The 16221-nt window shown below is 44.9% G+C and overlaps 1 long non-coding RNA gene across 1 annotated transcript; it reads right to left on the bottom strand.

Moving 5' to 3' along the window:
• Positions 1-11686: 11686 nt before the first annotated feature.
• LOC144101187 (uncharacterized) lies at positions 11687-15162 on the bottom strand. The gene is made up of 3 exons (XR_013307951.1): positions 15070-15162; positions 12237-12283; positions 11687-11727 (listed from the first exon to the last, which is right to left on the bottom strand). It is a non-coding gene; the product is annotated as an uncharacterized LOC144101187 (long non-coding RNA).
• Positions 15163-16221: the final 1059 nt, after the last annotated feature.

Below are 16221 nucleotides of genomic sequence, written 5' to 3'. Positions count from 1 at the left end.
GGACCACCTCTGCAACGCCAAATATTTCTCATCGATGGACCTCAAGAGCGGCTACTGGCAAATTGAGGTCGACGAAAGAGATCGCGAGAAGACAGCATTCATCGCTCCGGATGAGCTGTTTGAGTTCAAGATGATGCCATTTGGTCTCTGTTCCGCACCAGCGACGTTTCAGCGAAAATTTGATACAGTGCTGGCAGGCCTGAAGTGGCAAATTTGTCTCGTATATTTAGATGACGTCGTTGTCTTCGCCTCGAACTTTGAAGAGCACCTAAAAAGACTTCGATAAGTACTAGACACAATCAAGTCGTCTGACCTAACCTTGAAAGCAGAGAAATGCCAAATTGCCTACGAAGAGCTGCTGTTTCTAGGCCACATCGTTAGCAAGGAGGGAATACGCCCAGACCCGAAGAAAACAGCTGCGATTGAACAGTTTCCACCACCGGCCGATAAGAAAGCAGTGCGCACATTTCTCGGACTGTGCGCATATTACCGACGATTTGTGAAAAACTTTTCGTGCATCGCCGAGCCCCTGACCTAACTGACAAAAGCAGACGTGCCGTTTAAATGGGAAGCGCCGCAAGCAGAAGCCTTCAAGGAACTTGAGCGTCGTTTACAGTCCCCACCGATTTTTGCGCATTTTGATGAAAACGCCGATACTGAAGTTCATACCGAGGCAAGCAGCGTGGGCCTAGGCGCCGTCCTCGTTCGAAAAAGCGACAGGCTTGTGAAAGTCATGGCATACGCTAGCCGTTCCCTTTCCAAGGCCGAGGCTAACTATTCGAGAACTGAGAAGGAGTGCCTTGGAATAATCTGGGCTACATAGAAATTCCGCCCCTACCTCTACGGACGGCCGTTGAAGGTGATCAGCGACCACCACGCGCTCTGCTGGCTTTCAAATTTGAAGGACCCCTCTGGCCGACTCGTTCGATGGAATCTGCGTCTCCAGGAGTTTGACGTCACCGTCGTTTTCAAGTCTGGACGCAAGCACTCTGACGCCGATTGCCTCTCACGAGCCCCTGTAGATACACCGCCGCCGGACGACGATGAGGACGCCTTCCTGGGACCCATCAGCCCCAGCTCTTTTGCTCAGAAGCAACGCTCGGACCCCGACCTAAAAGGCCGCATCGAGTACCTGTAAGGCAAGGTTTCTTCACCCCCCGCTTCATTCAAGCGAGGACTGTCTTCCTTCTGTGTGCAGAATGAGGTCCTTGTGAAGAACTTTACAGCGAACAAAACAGCCTACCTCCTTGTTGTACCTGCTTCTCCCCGCGAAAATGTTCTACAGGCTTCACACGACGAGCCGACAGCTGGACATCTCGGGTTTACTCGAACCCTCCACCGCATTCAATACAAGTATTACTGGCCCCGACTGTCTGCCGATGTCGCACACTGTGTGAAAACCTGCCGAGATTGTCAGCGACGAAAGACCCCTCCCACACGACCAGCACGATTTCTGAACCCCATTGAATCTCCCTCAAGGCCCTTTCAGCAGATCGGCATGAACTTGCTTGGCCCTTTTCCAACGTCAACATCTAGAAATAAGTGGATAATCATAGCGACCGACTACCTGATCCGCTACGCCGAGGCGAAAGCTCTACCGAACGAAACAGCAGCAGAAGTTGCCAAATTTTTCGTGGAGTGCCTTCTTCGACACGGCGCCCCCGATGTGCTCATCACGGAGAGAGGAACAACATTCACGGCGGAACTAACGCAAGCCATCCTGCGTTACAGCCAAACCAGCCACCGGAGGACAACTGCATGCCATCTCCAGACCAACGGACTGACCGAGCGCCTGAACAAAACCATAGCCGATATGCTCGCCATGTATGTCGATGCCGAACACAAAACCTGGGATGTCATCCTGCCTTACGTCGTCTTCGCCTACAACACCGCAGTGCAGGAGACCACCCAGATGACGCCTTTTAGGCTCGTCCATGGCAGGGATGCCACGACCACGCTAGACGCCATGCTGCCCAACGTTACAGAAGAAGAGAACGTCGACGTTGCCGCCTACCTTCAACGCGCAGAAGCTCGAAGGCTTGCCCGATTACAGATCAAAGATCAGCAGCGGTCCGACGCCAGACGCTACAACCTACGAAGACACAACGCTGAATACAAGCCAGGAGACCAAGTCTGAGTGTGGACGCCCATTCGCCGCCGTGGATTGAGTGAAAAGCTTTTGCGCCGCTATTTCGGCCCGTACAAGGTTCTTCGTCGGCTGGGTGAACTGGATTATGAAGTCATCCTTGACGCAATGACTGCATCCCAGCGAAGCCGTGTACGGCCAGATGGTGTCCATGTAGTCCGCCTGAAGCCATATTATGCGCGCTAAAGGCCGCTTCATTTCTATGCTCTATTTTCGCAAGATGCGTTTTTTCTCTTGCTAGTCGCATTATTTGTTTTAATGCATCGGGTCGATCTTTCTTTGAGAGGGGAGTAATGCCGCGAATATTTGCAGTATTTGTTCGGTTTTCAAATCTGCCTACACACCGTTTTATTGCTTTAATTGCGACGCAAGACGCGACTAAATTTATGTCGATTGATCGCGGCCAGGCAGAGCTGATTCTACGTTGTTCCGGAATGTTCTAGTAACTTTGCACGCTTTATCTCGAAAGTTCGCTATCAGCTTTAAATTGAGCACGGCCGACCGCGGCGGGCATTCTGTTCGACGACCGCCGAGCACGCCTGTCGCTTTGCTGCCCCCGAGTGATTCAGTCCATTTTGGGTGTAAATCAACCCAATGAACAGCTTTCTTTTAGAAGACATTTTGTGCGTCTTCATCGCGGCTTCGACTGCCGTCACCACTACGTGACATTATGCTGTTTATAATGCTTTTATTATTCTGCCTACAACTATAGAGAGTGCAGAACATTCGGCAGTAAAAATTGATGCGCAGTTAGGGAGCCTTACTATTTTTTGCAAGTTTCCTTGTAAAACCACGCTTCCGACATATTCTGCTGTTTTTGAGCCATCAGGGTAAAATTTTGTCCAGTTCGCATATTTTTCTTGTAGTGCCCGGTATTCCTGCAATATGTGCTCGTGTGCTGTTTGTTTTTTTCGGAAGTGTGTTAACGTGAGGTCACACACATTTTGAAGGCTGTACCAGGGGGTCCATGGGTCGTGTCTTGAGGCCACATCAGTAAGACTGTTCAGTATTTCCAAGTTTTGGCAACTATCCTCGAAACAGAGAAGCAGAGGTAGTATTGATTTCGGTTTATTGTGGAACACGGTTCTGAAGGTACACTTTGTAACAATTGGATAACAAATATGTTTCAGTAGAGATCTTATCTTCAGTACATATGCGCCTGTGAGCATTGTTCTTCTGTCTGCTAGGGATGGTTCATTTGTTTCAACATACTATTTATCGGAGATGTCCTCTATGCTCCGGTTAAAAGACGAAGGCCTAAGTTGTGAATTGGGTCCAGTCGTTTAAAGTATGGCGGTCTGGCTGAACCATAAACCACAAATCCATAATCTAAACGGGAGCGCACTAGAGAGCGATGAATCCGCAAAAGACAAGTTCTATCAGAGCCCCAGTCTTTTCGTGAAAGTACTTTGAGTATGTTCAGGGTTTGAGATGCTTTCTTCTTTAAGTTGTTCATGTGAGGTATAAATGTGAGCTTTCTTTTTCAAAAGTTGTGCCCAAGAACTTGTTTTCCTGTTTTACGGGTAACACAACATCATTCAGGTATAGGGTAGGGTCGCTCTGTAATCCTCGTTTGAGCGAGAAAAGCACAGTCACTGATTTTTGTGAGAAAAATTTGAATCCATTTATATCTGCCCAATTAGCCAGTTTATTTACAGTCATTTGTACTTGTCTCTCACATGTTGATACGCTGGAGGATGTACTTGTAATTTGCAGGCAGTCTACGTGTACTGAATACATAATCGACTTGGGGATTATTTTTGCTATTGAGTTCATTTTTACTACGAAAAGCGTAGTACTCAGAACACACCACTGAGGTACACTGTTCTCCTGGATGAAATTCGCTGATAGGGTAGTACCTAGACGTACTTGGAATGAACGGTCTGCTAGAAAATAATTGAAACAGTTCAGCATCCTGCCCCGGATGCCTATCTCTGCTAGGTCCCGGAGTATGCCGAACCTCCAAGTCGTGTCGTACGCTTCCTCCATGTCAAGGAAGACCGCAAGACAATGCTGTTTTTGTATGAATGCCTCCCGCACTGTGTTTTCTAGACGAACAGTAGGCTATATAGTGGAGCATGTTTTTTTGAAACTGCACAGATGTATGTCAAGAAGGTGATGAAATTCAAGAACAAATGTTAGTCGGACGTTCACCACACTTTCAAATGATTTTGCTAGGCAGCTGGTGAGTGCAACTGGCCTGTAACTACCAGGACTCTATGATGGTTTGCCAGACATCAAGAAAGGTACTATAATGGCTTTCTTCCATGTGTCAGGTATTTTTTCTGAAATCCAGATTTTGTTGAAGAATTTTAGAAGTTTCTCAACGCCGGCCTCAGAGAGATGTGCAAGCATTGTTTAGTGTATATTATCTGGGCCTGCTGCTGTCTGTTTGCCTGCAGACAGTACTGTATTTAGTTCCTCTATTGTAATTTTCATGTTATAATGTTCAGTAATGCCTGCTCCTATGGGAAGTTTTCGTTTTTTTGCTATGGCTTTGTATATTTAAAAAGTTTCTCTGTAGTTGGGAGAACTGGAAACAGCAGCGAACTGCTCACCTAATATGTTTCCTGTTCTTATAATGTTTGTGCACCAAGGGTGGACAGAAGTGGAAAAGTGTAAGGCGAATAGTCACCACTGAATTTACAGGCCTCATCCCACAGCTTCTTGGCTGGTAGTGAACTATTTACTTTAGATACATATTTCCTCCAGGACATTTTTTCAGCATTTCTGCGAATACGACGTGCACTGGCCCGGGCCTTTTTAAATAATAGGTTCTCTGCTGTGGGGTATCTTTTAAATATTCATCGTGCTTTGTTTTGTTCTTTTTTTTCAGTCTGCACTGATGTGTCCACCAAACCTTGTGATGTTTTTGTGATTTGACCTGATGTTTGCGGGATCGCTATTTTTGCAGCAGAAATTATACAGGGGGTAAAGTTTTCATTCATTTCATCTATGCTAAGTCTATCATCGAATTCTTTATGTAATGTGGCATTTGCGGTAAACATCGACCAGTCAGCTAGCTGGAGTTTCCAGCGCTGCGGTCGTGCTGGAATGATTTGGATTGAGGATGATAATTTTAAAACTGTGGGTAAATGGTCACTTCCTCTAGTGTGATTTCAAACATCCAAAATAAAATCATTAAAAACTGATGGTGATACGAAAGTTAAACCAAGGCAGCTAATTTTTCCCGAGCTCAAACAGCAATATGTGATTTTTCTTGTGTTCATTAGGCATATCTAATTTGCAAGTATCAGGTCTTCAATTATTTGGCCTCTGGTGTCGGTGCGCTCACTACTCCAAAAGGAGGAGTGCGCGTTAAAATCCTCTGCTACCGCATATGGTTCATGTAGTTGATGGAAAAGCTTTCCAAATCAAGGATAGTAACTGTGAGGTGTGGTGTATATATGCAGATCATATTGTAATTCTTTTGTGTGTAACTACACTGACTGCTACAGTCTCAAAGTTTGTTTTCAATGGTATTTCCCGTGCAGGGACGCCGCTTTGCGATATAATTGCGAGCCCACCTGAGAGTCCGTTCGCCTGTTCTCTATCTCGTCGAAAAGTTTGGTATTTTTTCAAGATGCTTTTGTGTTTTGGCCCTAGGCTTGTCTCCTGATGACATAGAGCTAAAGGTGACGCTGATTTTAGTATGTCTGTAATGTCGTGTAGTTCTTCATCATTCCTCTACAGTTCCATTGAACCAAAAATGCCATATTTTAGTGTGTTGGGTGTTGGAGAAGATAAGCTTTAAGGAGGCATTATTCTCTGCTTTCCTTTTCTGTCGAGAAAGTTACGCCGCCCTTGCAACACAGAAGTGCTGGGGGTGGTATCCATCACTTCCCAGGAGACGCTGGACTCCCGTGAAGCTTTGGGTGTACAAGTGGTAGGCCTCTCCCGGTTGGATGAAGCCTTGTTGGCTCCCGACTCGGAGGTCGGCAGGCCCTCTCTCGGAGTTGGCGGGGCAGCTTTCGCTGCCTCTGCTAGGGGGGTGGATTGCTCTGCCGCGGTCTCACTCGGTGAGGCCTGGGCAGGCGTTGAAAACTGGTGTGGTGCACCACCCCATCGCACCGCATCGGCGAAGTTGGTATTGGGAGCTAGGAAAAATTGTCAGGCTCTGACGCGTCGCCTTGCTTCCTTGAATATGATGTTTTAATTTGTTTTGAGAGTTATTTCCATCCCTACTTTTCATTTTGAGCATGATCGTGAGTAGGCTGGGTGATCCTCGCCACAGTTGGCATACTGTGGAGGAGCAGTGCATTTATCAGAGATGTGATCAGTTGAGGAGCATTTTGCACATTTTTCTTGATCGCGGCAGCGCTGTGATTCATGGCCAAATCGTTGGCACCTGAAGAAGCGGTGGGGGTTAGGGGTGTATGCTCGGACTTATATGTTTGTGCAGCCTACGTCTATTGAGTCAGGCAGTGTGCAGGAGGGAAAGGCCAGAACTAGGTGCTTAGTAGAAATTTCCTTGCTTTCTTTCCGATTTTTATCATGTGGACATTTGTTACGTGCAGTTCCTTTAGCCCTTCTAACATTTCTTCCTCTGTCAAGCAGATGAGGTCATTGTCTGATATTACGCCACGCACAGTATTAAGCGGGCTGTGGGGTGTTACAGTGACTGGGGTTTCTCCAAGGCGGTAATGTTTGAGAGTGGGCAGTTGGACTTTATCGCGTATATCAAGTAATAGGTCACCACTAGCGAACTTTGTCGCCTTGTAGACAGAGCCCAAAGTTTCTGTGAGTGTATTTTTGACCGAGGAAAGCAGAAATTATTCGAGCTGTTCTTTCTTTTGATTCGCTGTGCACTATATGAAATTTGCCTAGAGGTTCTTTCTTTGTGTCCAGAAGCTGGGATGTCACATCTTCGGTCCGCCTTTTTTTGAGGATGGCGATCATTTTTTGATGGGGAAGGAGCCATAAAATTTGGTTGTTGTTCAGCCGCGGGGCCAGCCGCCCACCATGAAGCCAAACAAGGGGACGGTACAAGAACTTGGAAAGAAGTCCTGCCCACGCCAGTTGTACACCGCCGCTATAACCCAATCTGAAGTAACTCAGGGTAGTTACTGATACAAGGTTAACCCTCGTCGCCAGGAAGAAGGAAAAAGCATTTAAGAGAGGAGAAGACAGGAGAGTTTTGAGAAAGAGATAGGAAAGTGAAAGATGGAGGTGAGGATAGGCAAAGGCGACTGCCAATTTCCCCCGGATGGGTCAGGCCGGGGGTGCCGTCTACAGGAAGCTGGGGCCAAAGTGGTGTGTAGCCTCCGCTTAGGGGCCTTAAAGGTCCAAACGCTCGGCATCGGCTCAACCACCAGGATCCCATTTTTCCCGGACACGGCGATGCCAGGCACGGCGAGGTGCGGGTGCTCGGTTCCGTGGTAATGCACCGTTCACCATCATCCTCCTGCGGGGATGTCCCTGCGGATGCTCGGGAACCCGCAGTGTCGCCACTCACGAACGCCTGCAAGCTGCAGCCCCCCACCACCCCCCTTTTGCGGGGATTAACTTTATGTATAAAAGCAATGGAGAACATTGAGGATTCAAGGGAGGATCTGATATTCAGGTTTATGGGTATACAAAATGTTGTTTCCAGCGAGGATAACACACCGAACCGCTAGGCTCAGTTCTTTACTCACTCTGCTCTGAAGTGGGGTACGATAAGACTAAAACGTAAACCGTAAAAATTCCAAAATTTGGACGCAGAATTGCGAACCTTTAGTAAAAAAACACTCGAACGTCATTACCCTTTGTTGACATTAACGTGAGGAATACTTATTGATAACAATGAACAATGTCGTGTGCAACAGCCTCGCGGGAAGGACAAGAGCCCCTCTTTTCTTTACGTTTAGCCTCGCCCTTGCGATAGCTGGCGCACGCGGTCAGCTGAGTAGTGAAGGAGCGGTGCCCCGAGGATAACCTGTTGCATTTTTAGCCGTAGCATAGCTTAAGCGCAGGAGCCTGGCTAAATACTAGTGTAGTGTAAAAATAGTGTAAAATAAGTTTTAAAAAAACATCGAAATTGAAACGCTTCTGTTCTTCACTGTTAATCCAATTCTGCCTTTTGCTCAGCAAACGCACGATATTCAAACAGAGACAAAGTAAAACCTTATAGACATTCTCATGGTAGTCTGCGGTGAAGCTCCATCCACATTCATGGCCGCCACAGAGCATTGTTCAGCGACGAGGTAGTAGTATTTTAAAATAGAAGCGAATCACAAGAACGGTTTATAACTTCGCAGTTTTTTGCATCAGGCTTGCTTAACATGTCTAACGTTAAAATGTGATTTTTTTACCGTTGTGATTGATTAGCGCTGTAAGAGTACACATGGGGTGTGTAGCTCCTCGTTGTCAGCGGATATTAATTTTATTTATTTCCTACAACGGAAAAAAATAAAATTATGGCTTTTTCTGACTAAATTTGCTTGTCTGGAAGAAAGAGACCCATTAATTAGGGAAGAAATTGTATATTAAAGCTAAGATTGTATCCCCCACTCGCTTTAAATTTTTGACGTTCAAAACGAGACGGACTCTGTGATTCCCATTTAGCAGCGAATACGGCTTTTACATAGCCTCACGGGTCCGAACTTTAATACAACTTGAAATCAACTAAGTTGACTTGCGAATAGCAGTCGCTGAAGGCGGCAGTTATGAGTTATGTTTCGTGCCCTGTATATGTTGTACGCGCTCTGTGTTAGCGAAATGAATACATTTCTCGCTACTGCGCCCGCAATATCTGCTGATATAAGAGAGTTTGAGAGGATCATTTTCACGATTTATTACCTTCGGTTCTTACTCACGGACTATCGGTCGCTGTAGAGCCAATATGTCTGAAGTGGTGCTAATAATGGCTTTTCGCCTTCTGTGAATCACGGGCACGCTCACCAAACACAATTCCTTGTATGCAAAGCTCTGTGCTCTTCGGTTGCAGCGAGGCTTCAATAAAAAAAATTGTAGGTGGCGAGGGCTGGAAAGGACGCGTACTGAGAATAACTGACTGCTATCACGTGAGCGGATGACTTGGAATGGGTTCTTTGTTTTCTTGCCTGTTTGGTTTCAAATATAAAGATTCTTTCTTGGTCAGTGTAATAGGCTAGTGCTCAGGTATTTCTATTCTTTCGTTGTTTCAATGGATAAGGCCTCTGTTATTTCTAGGACTTTATCATACTGCTTTTAGTGAATAGGGTGGTTCGTAACCATTATTTTCTGTGCGCCTTTGCCGTAGTTAGTGGTGTCCAATTCAATATAATGTACCAAATAGCCCAGTCCATACGTTTTGGTTTTCGTCCGTGTAAACTAAATCGAGCGAAATTATAATCTCCGAAAGTCACCGCTAGCCGGCCGGAGTGGCAGCGGCGCCTGCCGACACTGAAGAAATTAATGGCAAAGAAAATTACTTTAAACTTCAAGAAACCACAACGTTTTAAGAACAAAGTACCATATTCCGCTGGAAAGGAAAAAAATCATTTTCTTTTCACCGTCTAGACCTGCTTAGCAACTAATATGACCGCCAGGAGGCGAGTTCTGCTAGAACAGAAGCCAAGAAAGTTTCGAAACTTACGTTGGTCACCTCTATTATTCCTTGGGTGGCTCCAATGGCCTGAAGTCATGAACGCGAGCAAACCGTTGAGACGGCATATTAACACCAAATGAGCTTAATTATTACAATGTAAACGTTTACATTCGCTAAACATTTGGTAAAACAACGTGAAAATGCCTTTGTATCAATGAAACCGAACAACCATGGCCGCCAGGTAATGTGTCAACAATAAATTGATTGTATCAAGCGATACATATATTCAATAAAAAAGGCTGGTTTCATCACTCTTGCGGCCGGTCGAGGTCACAGCAATCGCATAACCCGCTTGGAGAGTAGAATTTCAGGCCACCCTTTCATGCAAAGCTTCGCCTAATAGCGTTACAGGTACGAGAGGTGGCCGGACATTATATAACCGCATTAACGTTTGCTCATGTGACTGTATATTGGGCAACTTCTCTTTACGAGGGAAAGAAAATGGAACGCGGTTCTGGCCGCTGTAATAAAAAAAAATTGGAGGCGGTTTAGCTCTGGTTAAACCTGGAGTGACGAAATAGCTACGGCTGGCCGGGTGGAACTTGGTCGCGTGACCAACCACGTGACGAACCACGTGATCAGCCACGGCGCCGCGCCGCCGGCAGCTGCTCCGCACCACGTGACCAACCACGTGACAGCGTGGCGGCGCAGCCAAGGCGTGGCAACGCAGCCACAAGGTGGCACCGCCGCCAAGCTTAAGGCTCGAAATGCTAGCGTAATGTAGCTATCGCTTCAAAAAGTAACCAAGCGCTTGAAATCGACGCTGACAAAATTGGTAGGTGTCGTACGTAGTTAAACCGAGGAGACTTGCGAAAGCAGATGTTCATGCTTCAATTGGAGGGGCATTAAAGGTTCGCCCTAAGAGTACGACGTTGCATACTCAGAGGGTTAGTGCCCATATATGCAGAATTGGTCATTCTACACTTAACATTCCTAGATGGCGGCGAGTACTCAGACCACTACCAAGTCCGTGGCGCAGCGGTTAGATGTGCCGCTGCACTTGCAGGTGGCTGTTTTCATCGAAGCCACCGGTAGGGATTGTGTGACCCATGTTGCTCTTTCCGAACAAACTCTCGTGCAGCTGGCACAACGCTCTTTCGAGCTTAACCGAGTTTAATTACCCGAGTAACTCGGGTTGCCAGGCAAATGCACATGGTCGCACGTATGTGCTATTGGGAACAAAAGTTTCCGGTACGCGAGTTCATGGGAAAACGTTTATTGTGGCTCCACCTCATTACCCAGTCGCCTGATATTGTTACCAGAGGAAGAGGATTTAGGCCCTTAATACCTTTGTACAATATCATACCACTAGGTAGTGAGATAGAGCTACAATGAACGTTTTTTCTAGAATTCTCGTCCGGCAAACTTTTCTCCTCGATAGTAGGTACGTATGTACAGTCGGGGATAAAAGTCTCTGGACCACGTGTTCCGCAAATGGAGCCGATAGCTCTGTTATTTGCCGGCGGCTTCAGACCACACTTGTAGAGGTGAAAGAAAAAAAGATCGACTTTCACCTCCAAACATGTGTTCAGCAGCCGCCTGATAATACCAGTACTCTCGGCTTCGTTTCAGGAACACGTGCTCCAGAGGCTTTTGTCCCTGACTGTACGTACTTACGGTGACAAGATTTTTGGTGGGCGTTGGGAGCCTATGAGTACTTTCGGAATAAGATAAGTAGAAGTGCCCGGTCTACACAAATATGAATTGCCAAAGCAAAGTTATCTCAAAGGCGGACAACGGTACAGCACCTTAACTTCGGGTTAGCCAGTCTAAGTAGACGAATGTTCATGTAATAGAAAAAAATGACTGAATGGCTAACTGACTGACTGACCGGCCAACTAACTGTCCGACTTATTTTCTGACCAACTGACTGATTTACTTAGTAGTCAACGCTCCCGCATAGGAAAACTATGAATAAAAAGAACACGAAGACAGATTGGTAAATGATTAGTTTCAAAACAAGAAAACTTACGCTTGTACTACCACAGAAGTTTGTCGATGTGCCGACGCACTGAAAGAGATCAAAAGAGCCAAGACCATATAGGTGCGCTGTTTCTTCCCGCCCCTGGAAAAGAAAGCAATAAACCGAATATTTGTGCTCTAGGTGAAGCATTGCTTTCATAACCAGACCAGTACATTTTTTCTCGTGCTTATACCGATACAGGATGGACACACCTCACTGCTCTTAGCAGCGTGCATCACATGATGCGAACTTATTAGTACCTTCTGCACCTCCTTTTACGTTTCCGGAAGACGCTGGCAAGTGTTGAATGTGTTACCCTCATTGTATGTTATTTCTTGCCTTAAATTCCTTTTTCTTTTCTAGCAAATTTAGTTTAAACTTGTGATTTTTAACGCGCACTGTAACTATAACTCCTCATGCATCAGGTACCTGATGATATTTTTATACTTATCACTATACAGAAGCGGTAACCTTTTCGTATATTTTAACTGCTATTGAGAGTTTTTCAGTGTTATCTAGAGAGAAAGATGAGCCGATCACATGAGCGTTAGTCTCACATTTCCGATGTCGAGTATGTTGCTGATGATGATGTTGATGCAGGAGGCTGGAAAGATAACGCGAAGAAATAGGCAGTGAATTTCGGAAGGATAAATAAAATCACTCGCGAGAAAAATTTAACTTGAGCCCACGACACAGGACTGCCAAAATATCTTGCATAGTCATCAGTGAGAGCTGCGCATTTTGTTTGAGCCGCTCTAGTTCGTTTTGCCATGCGTACGCAAAGTTGCTCACAATTCACTTGCGCAGGGAAAATAAGAACATCTTTTATAGAAACACAGCCAGCTACAAATAAAAATAAATGCGATCACCACAATGGTCTGCAAGAAACGCAGCCGAGTTTATTACTTACCAAAAGTTGAGGAACCTTCTCAACATAACAGCGACAAAGGTTCAAAGTTTACGTGCCGTGCACTGACTTACAGCACACAGTGACTCTGTAGTAATCTTGTTTACGTAAGAAATATTATACCGGCTGGAGTAGGCTGTTCTGCAGGCGCTGCTGTGCCCGTGGCTTTGTTGCTTGCCACAACTTCGATTCTTCTCTCTCAAGAAATTATTATTTTTAGGAGAAGATACTGAATCAAACCCAAACCCTAACATAATCCAAATTTTAAGAGAACTCGGGGATATTACATTTCATTTCAAATATAGAAAACGAGAGCCGAGTAATGAATATAGAAATCATATCAGATGCTCTGTTGAAGCTTGAAAACCGGTTAACGTCCTGCTAAGAACCAATTAATAGTACGAGTACAGCGATTGAAAGGCTGGAAGCAAGAATAGGTCAGCTTGAAAATTATTGCAGAAAATCATATATCATCGTTTATGGCGTCCCGGAACTGAAGCGAACAAAACTGAATCGCTTGAAATCAAAAAGAACATAAAGAGAGACATTTCCTAAGATATTTTTGAATTTGACCCTATACAAAATGAGTGAATACATAGGTGGGATCAGCCGGTAGTAGAGAAAACACGCTCTTTAAGCTTAAAGATTTAGAAAAGAGACATAATACTGCAATATTCAAGAGAGAAAAGAAACTAAAGGAGGGATTATTCAATTGGCGAAGATTTTTTAAGGAAAGAGTGTGACGTAACAAACTGCGGGAAAGCGAGAAGTCGAAGCGTTGCAACTAAGAGCGGGTAAGTTTTTTGTTTGAGGAGTTTTATTCTACTAATGTACTTTATTTCTAGAACTCCGAGAAAAAAATATTAAATTGCGCTTCCAGAAGCACGGCGTCATCACAGTAAACTGGCCCCTGACGCGAAATCTTACGCAGTCAAGAAACCACATGATAGAAACATAAGCTTCTTTTTACACTAACGCAGATGGCTTCTTATGCTATATGGTCAATATAGTGAATACGGTCAACATAGAAAACACACAGCGTTTGTAAACAAGAAAGACTCACTTGAAATTAAACGGCAGGAGTAGGACCCACGCATTACAGTCCTCACGGAAACTTGACTGCATGAATACTTAGTCGATGACCTAGTACTTCTTCCTCATAACAAGGCTGTTCACAAGGACAGGGATGGCGTAGCCGTTCTTTAAAAGAGTCGGTAGAATGCGCCCATGTACATGACGTCCGCGAACTTGAATGCCTTTACGTGAAAATTTCTCCCGGATGTCATCGATTTATCCTGTATGCTTGCTACAGACTACCATACGCCACAGCCGACTACCTTATTGAACTACTTGATCATATGTCTCATTTTCAAAATAAAAAAAATACGTTTAATAGCTGATTTCAGCATGAAAAGTGTGTTCTGGTACCGCTTCCAAGGATGAGTTAATTCCGAGAGTACCGTTCATATCATGCTTACATAAGATTTGTATCAAATTGTATATCAATCTACTTGTCTACGAGCTTCATGTTCTCCTGTACTATGTCTAGTTTTTGTTAACTGCCTCCTTTCTATGTACACACTGTTGGTTACTTCGTAAGCGTCACATTAAATTAAGCTAACTACTCTTTTTTAACAAAAAAGAGTCACGTACGTTTTTTCAAGGATTATGCAAAGGTTGCTGATGCACTCGAGATCGTATATATGAAAACTTGTTTATCTGGTTTTGATGAAAGTGATCATGTTTGTAAGCTGCGGGAGCGATTTGTTGAAATATGTCAATACTGTCTATAGATGCTTCCGTACCAAGTAAGTAGAAAAAAGTGTACAAGAACCGATATTGGATGACACTCAAGATTATTCAACTGAGCGCAAAAATAAAACTATATATCCAAGAAAAATAGTCGTCACTAATCTTTTTATACACTTAATAAACACTCTTGAGTGCGCTGTTCGCAAATGAAAGAATTTGTACTAGTTTTATTAAAAAGAACCGAGTAAAGTCTGGAATTGCCTGAGCGATAGAAAGACTCCGGCGATAGCAATAATAATGGCGAAAAAAAATTAACACTGAATGGAGAGACTGATCCGATGGATATTGCATGGAATGTTAACGCTTATTTTAACTGCATGTTCTCCAAAATATGGGTATAGTCTGTGCAGAACGGTTCATCCCTTCTAGTGTCAGAGGTGAAATTTCTTTCCACCTTGTTTTATATGTTTGCTTTAACGATTGAAACCTAAAACACCCCCTGGTCTTGATTATTTAACGAATTTCTTTTTGCGACGCTATGTCGTAATTATTGCGAACATTTTTTGTGGTGTTTACAAAAATCTCTGCTGTCATCGAAACTTCCGATTGAATCGAAGACAATTCGAGCGGTTTCCACATTAAAAAAAAGGTGACTGGTTATTAAACCAAATTCAATGACCGATTTCTTAATTTGCTTCGTATAATATGTTGGAACGTATTATTGCACTTACGAGATGGAAGAGTGACTGGTGTTGAGGGCGCTGTCGACACTGTAGAAGTACCCGGCTGCGTCTCGGCGCCATCGCTGGCTGAAGTACGATCGGTAGTATCTAGAAGGTGAAATAAAAATTAGCTGCCGTTAAACTACTGCTCAACCTGGTTAGAGAGCGAAAGCTATGCTGCATGTAGATGGCGCTTGGTATATAACGTTGAGCGCATTCCGCACACTGGATAGCAACGCGACCACCATGGCAGGTGGCAGTTATATTAATGGTTGATCGCGAGATGATGGTCACCCAATGAACGCTGCGGCTTATTACTGCAGTGCCGCGTGACTGCCACAACGTTGCCAGCAATAATGTATGCAGCCCGCATTTCTCTCTCATCACCGCCACTTACCTCAATGCGTGATTGAGGTGTCCGCTGCCCAGTGAGTCAGTTATGCGACCTTCCTTTACTCAAAATCGATGAGTCTAGAGCGTTGTCAACGCTAGCATCAATGAACACAAAGAACGCCGACGGTCTATAGCTTCAGTGCAGCCTTTCTGCTACAACGTTGTGAATGACAAGGGATGCAGCGCACATCTGTCACTACTGCCACGTAGCTTAAAGCGCGACTGAGATGTCCACCATCCCAGTGGGCCAGCTATGCGGCTTTCCTTTTTTTTCGAACAAAATTGAATATTGTTTTTCTTAATTAGTTTTGAAGAAAGGAAATGGAGCAGTGACTGTCTCACATATATCGCTGGACAGTCGAACTGGTTGTGAGGAAAGGAAATGGCGTAGTAACTATCTCACATATATCGGTGGACACTTTAACCGCGCCGTAAGGGGTTTGACTTTTAACCCACTTGAAGGTCAAAACCGCAAGCACCACGAAATCGTTGCGAGGTAGCTTAGTAAAGCTTTCGCTTCAAAATTAGCACGTACAAGTATCTTTTTCTAACATGCGCAACAACCGCTGAACCGACGGGGAGACACCACCGTGCGACTTACCGGGTGGGACAGGACGGCGCTTGGCTGTAGTGGCTGAAGTTGAGGGCAGCACAGGCCGTACAGTGAGCACTACGACCTCTGTCGGCATTGAAGAGACGTACACCTTCGCCTCGGTAGCTTCGGTCGGAGGTGCTTCCTCTGCGGAACCTAAAGGGCGAAGAACAATA

Source organism: Amblyomma americanum, chromosome 8, assembly GCF_052857255.1.
Source record: "Amblyomma americanum isolate KBUSLIRL-KWMA chromosome 8, ASM5285725v1, whole genome shotgun sequence".
NCBI lineage: Eukaryota > Metazoa > Arthropoda > Arachnida > Ixodida > Ixodidae > Amblyomma > Amblyomma americanum.
This window is presented reverse-complemented; position numbering and strand designations above follow the sequence as displayed.